The sequence below is a fragment of the Nerophis ophidion genome, linkage group LG09, assembly GCF_033978795.1.
Source record: "Nerophis ophidion isolate RoL-2023_Sa linkage group LG09, RoL_Noph_v1.0, whole genome shotgun sequence".
NCBI classification, from domain to species: Eukaryota; Metazoa; Chordata; class Actinopteri; order Syngnathiformes; family Syngnathidae; genus Nerophis; species Nerophis ophidion.
In genome coordinates, this window is record NC_084619.1 from 26,394,431 (window position 1) to 26,400,275 (window position 5,845).

The 5,845-nt window shown below is 49.2% G+C and overlaps 1 long non-coding RNA gene across 1 annotated transcript; it reads left to right on the forward strand.

Moving 5' to 3' along the window:
* The first annotated feature begins 4,942 nt into the window (after nucleotides 1–4,942).
* On the forward strand, nucleotides 4,943–5,454 carry LOC133558792 (uncharacterized). Its single transcript, XR_009808000.1, has 2 exons — nucleotides 4,943–5,061; nucleotides 5,161–5,454. It is a non-coding gene; the product is annotated as an uncharacterized LOC133558792 (long non-coding RNA).
* The last annotated feature ends 391 nt before the right edge of the window (nucleotides 5,455–5,845 follow it).

The window sequence follows — 5,845 nt, forward strand, 5'->3', positions numbered from 1 at the left end:
GTTGGAACGTTGCTATTGCTTGCAGTAAGCCTCACATATCTGACTCTCACCAGCGATTTATTCCTGTGCTCGTTTTCCTCCTGCCTTGTTTGTGATCTCCTTTGTCTCTCCTTCCTTCCACAGCCCCTGTCTCCATTTCTGCTGCCATCCTCTCTGGAACCCTGATTTGCTCTCCTGGATCCCCGACACATTGCCTGGACTTTGGACGCTCTCTCCTGCCCCACGACCACGCTCGGACACCCGATTACTTTTGCCTTCTCCCTCTGATTTTGGACGCCACCATCCAACACGCACGACACCATTCTTTACGGTATTTCCATATGTTAATTCCAGCACATAGTTCACACTCAAACACATAGTAGCATACACATCCCACGTAATCATTAATTACTCAATAAATATTGAGTTGGACTTCCACTGTTGTGCCGTCTCCTTCCACCCGTCTTCGCCTTAACAGAACGTTCCAACCAAGATGGAACCAGACGGAGCAGCACACCCCCCACCCGGTAGGCGGACCCATACTCCTCCTCCTAGAGACCCACCTTCCATTCAGGCTCTCCTCCGACAACATCAGACCCGATTTACCACCTTGGAGGACAAACTTGACGTGGCGTTCGCTAGTCTGCTAGCAAGATTGGACAACCTCAGTTCAGGTCAGGTGACACTCCCCACACCCGTTTCGAACTCCTCTGAGGCACCCGCCACCGAAGGACCGGCTGTCTCTCGCGAACCCAAGATAGCCAGCCCTAAGACTTTTGAGGGAGATTTTGAGCTTTGTCGAGGCTTCTTGGTTCAATGCGAATTTATTTTTCAACACCAACCTTCTCGCTATGCTAATGATGGGGCCAAAATAGCCTTTATGTTTTCCCTGTTTTCTGGTCCTGCCCTTAAATGGGCTACTTCCGCTCTTAGCAAGTCTTCAGGACTGAACTCTAATTATTCTGCATTTCGTAAGGAGTTTTTGACCGTTTTTGACCATCCTGCGGATGGCAGAGATGCCGCGGCTAGGCTTCATTCCCTCAGACAGGGTCGCCGTTCCGTAGCTAATTATACCCTAGAATTCCGCACTTTGGCAGCTGAGAGCGGGTGGGACGATAGGGCTCTTTTGAGTCCCTACAGAAGAGGGCTGAATGAGACCATAAAGGATGGGTTGATGCGAGACAGGCCTTCTTCTTGTGGCGAGCTAATCAAACTAGCCCTCTTGTTCGATCAGCGACTGTCAGAAAGAGAAGCTGAGAGGGAGAGCGACTTTGGCAGAACCATTGCAGCAAGAGTGCCCAGTTCTACCAGCCGGAACATCACAGGACAGACTGCCACAATTAGTCCAGATCCTAGCCCTACACCAGAACCCATGCAGATAGGGAGATCTCGACTCTCCTTTGAGGAATGGGAACAGAGGTTCCAACAACGTCTTTGTCTCTACTGTGGTTTGGCGGACCATCATATTCGCAACTGCCCCTCTCGGCCAAAAGATCAGGCTCACCAATCACAGGGATATTGGTGAGCCATACTACAATCCCCACAACTTCTTCCAGGCAGGCTCCGAGTACTTTGTTCCCTGCTACCTTGACTTGGGAGGATAGGACATTATCTGTGGAGGCATATGTGGACTCTGGAGCCGACGAAAGTTTCCTCGACTTCAGGTATGCCACAGAATCGGGTATTCCATTAATTCCTTTAGAGACTTTTGTTTCAGCCCAAGCCTTAGATGGTCACCCGTTAGGACCAATCAAACATCGCACTAAGCCATTATCCCTCACTCTTTCTGGTAACCATACAGAGACCATCAGTTTCTGGGTCCTGAACGCCCCTGTGACACCACTTGTCCTCGGTCGATCCTGGTTGAATCTGCATGATCCCCACATTTCCTGGTCCACCGATAAGATACTGGCCTGGAGCGACTACTGTCATGCTAATTGTCTCAGTTCTGCTGTTTCACGTTCCGAAGGACCCAGATTGATACCTTCCCCCGTTGACCTGTCTCTAATCCCGGAGATATATCATGACCTAGCCCCCGTCCTCAGTAAGGATCAAGCCTTGTCACTTCCACCCCACCGACCATACGACTGCCCTATTGATCTGATTCCCAATGCAGTTCTTCCTTCCAGCCGGCTATATAACCTTTCCCTCCCTGAGAAGCAAGCAATGAGGGACTACATCTCCGAGTCCCTAGCCTCTGGTATAATCAGACCCTCCAAGTCCCCAGTGGCCGCTGGGTTTTTCTTTGTCAGCAAGAAGGATGGATCCCTCCGGCAATGTATTGATTACCGTCAACTTAACAGTATCACTGTAAAGAATAAATACCCGTTACCACTACTCAATTCATCTTTTGAACCCCTCACGCCGGCTGCCATCTTTACTAAATTGGATTTACGCAACGCTTATCATCTGGTACGAATCAGGGAGAGGGATGAGTGAAAGACTGCCTTCAATACTCACTTAGGTCATTTTGAGTATAAGGTCATGCCCTTTGGTCTGACCAATGCTCCTGCGGTTTTCCAAACACTTGTTAACGACATCCTCACATACATGATTGACCGTTTTGTTGTGGTTTACCTGGATGACATCCTGATCTTCTCCAAGAACCTGCAGGAGCACCAACAGCACGTCCGGCTTGTCTTACAACGTCTTCTGGAGAACCGTCTGTTCGTCAAAGCCGAAAAATGTGAGTTCCATTCCTCTTCTGTAGACTTTTTGGGATTTGTTATTGAAAAAGGACATATTAAGGCTGATCCAAAGAAAGTGAAGGCCGTGGTGGACTGGCCTCAACCCTCAACTCGCACTGAGTTGCGACGCTTCCTTGGATTTGCCGGTTTCTACAGACGGTTCATCAAGGACTTTAGTAAGTTGGCCGCACCTCTTCATGCACTTACCTCTACCAATGTCCCCTTTCAGTGGAACCGTGATGCAGGAATGGCGTTCTGGAGCCTCAAAAGATGTTTCATCTCTGCACCCATCCTTGTTTATCCGGACCCAGACCTTCCGTTCATTGTTGAGGTGGACGCCTCCGACTCGGGTATAGGTGCAGTTCTGTCCCAACGCTCCAAGCAGGATAACAAGGTCCACCCATGTGCTTTCTTCTCCCGACGTTTATCCTCGGCTGAACGCAATTATGATGCTGGAAATCGGGAATTGCTCGCGGTACACGAGGCATTGAAGGAGTGGAGACATTGGCTAGAGGGAGCTAAACATCAATTCCAGGTCCTCACGGACCACCGCAACTTGTTACATGTCCGGGCGGCAAAAAGATTGAACGACAGACAGGCACGATGGTCTCAACTATTTAGTCACTTTGATTATATTCTTTCTTTCAGACCGGGCTCCCGTAATACAAAGGCTGATGCCCTCTCCCGTCAGTTCTCGGAGGAGAGAATTGACGATGCCCCGAAGGAGACTATCATACCTCTCTCCAAAATTATCGGCATGGTCACATGGGAAGTGGAGAGACTGGTCAAGGAAGCCCTAAAGGTTAGTCCGGGACCCAAGGGAGGACCTCCCAACAAACTATTCGTTCCTCGTGACCTGCGACCTCGAGTTCTGGACTGGGGACACTCGATTTTTGTTTACCTGCCATCCGGGATTTCAGCGTACCCTATCCTTCATCTGCCGGCGGTTCTGGTGGCCATCCATGGCCAATGATACCCATGAGTTCATTTCTGCTTGTACCACTTGTGCCCGTAATAAGCCTTCCCACAGACCGCCTGCAGGACTATTGCTCCCCCTACCTGTTCCCAGTCGCCCATGGTCACACATATCTCTGGACTTCATCACTGGCTTCCCACCTTCCCAAGGTAACACCACTATTCTCACCATTATTGACCGTTTTTCTAAAGCCGCACACTTCATTCCGCTACCCAAACTTCCATCTTCTTCCGAGACTGCTGATCTTCTCACAAATCATATTGTCAGACTTCACGGAATTCCTGTGGACATAGTCTCGGACCGTGGTCCCCAGTTCACCTCCCGGGTGCGGCAGAACTTTTGCAAGGGAATCGGGGCCACGGTCAGTCTTACCTCGGGTTACCACCCTCAGAGCAACGGTCAAGCGGAAAGAGCCAATCAAAGTGTTGAGACCATGCTACGTTGTATCTCCGCCAGACAACCATCCTCTTGGTGCAAGTTTCTGCCTTGGGTTGAATTTGCTCATAATTCTTTGAAGAGTTCAGCGACCGGATTGTCACCTTTTGAGTGCTCCTTAGGTTACCAACCACCTATGTTTCATCAACAGGAAATTGAAGCTGCAGTTCCCTCTCCCCATAAACACATCAAGAGATGCCAGCAAATTTGGAAAGTCCCTTATTAAATCCGCTGAAAGAATGTGCCGCAGTGCTAATCATCGACGCATCCCGGCTCCCTCGTATTCACCGGGTCAACAAGTTCTTCTACGAACTAAAGATCTTCATCTTGAGGTACCGTCTCGTAAACTTGCACCCCGATTTGTAGGCCCATACACCATTGAGGCCATAATAAACCCTGCTGCTGTTAAACTTTCCTTACCTCCTTCAGTCAAATGACATCCCGTGGTCCATGTTTCCCAGATCAAACCAGTTGTTACTTCCCCCCTCTCTGCTCCCAAACCCACCCCACCCCCTCCCAGGATTTTGGACAATTGTGACCCCGTTTGGACCGTTAAAGAGATTCTCGGGGTCCGTCGACAAGGTAGGGGGTTAGTTTATTTAGTTGATTGGGAGGGTTATGGGCCTGAAGATAGGTCTTGGGTCCCTGCCTCCTACCTTGCTGACCCATCGCTGCTTGAGGATTTCTATCGGGCCAACCCAGGAGCTCTTCGGCGCTCGTCGGGGGTCTCGCATAAGTGGGGGGGGCACTGTTATGACACACGCTCAGTCTTCCCTGCCTTCATCTGCGGGAGCACTCGGCGGCTCCACTCTGAGTGCGTCCACACGTGCCACACCCAGACACGCCACCTCGCGCGCAGCGCGGACCGCTCACACACACAGCTGGAGACGATCACCAATCAAGACACCTGGCAGTGATTACGGACGACAGGATAAAGATTCCCGCCGCTGAACCCTCGTCGTTGGAACGTTGCTATTGCTTGCAGTAAGCCTCACGTATCTGACTCTCACCAGCGATTTATTCCTGTGCTCGTTTTCCTCCTGCCTTGTTTGTGATCTCCTTCGTCTCTCCTTCCTTCCACAGCCCCTGTCTCCATCCCTGCTGCCATCCTCTCTGGAACCCTGATTTGCTCTCCTGGATCCCCGACACATTGCCTGGACTTTGGACGCTCTCTCCTGCCCCACGACCACGCTCGGACACCGGATTACTTTTGCCTTCTCCCTCTGGTTTTGGACGCCACCATCCAACACGCACGACAACATTCTTTACGGTATTTCCATATGTTAATTCCAGCACATAGTTCACACTCAAACACATAGTAGCATACACATCCCACGTAATCATTAATTACTCAATAAATATTGAGTTGGACTTCCACTGTTGTGCCGTCTCCTTCCACCCGTCTTCGCCTTAACATTATCAGTTTGAACATCACATATGTTGTCTTTGTAGCATATTCAACTGAATATGGGTTGAAAATGATTTTGCAAATCATTGTATTCCGTTTATATTTACATCTAACAAAATTTCCCAACTCATATGGAAACGGGGTTTGTACATGGAATGTCATTGAAATACTGCCTTCATGTATTTTTGACACTGCGCATCTACAAACTGGAAACAAATTATACCTTTGTATCATCCCATTCATCTTTTCCACCAAGCCATTAGTTTGTGGATGGTAAGGAGCACAAATACTTATTTTGATATTCAGCTTCAAGCAGATATTTTTATTTATCTGTTTAATAAAATTTTAAATCATTAACAG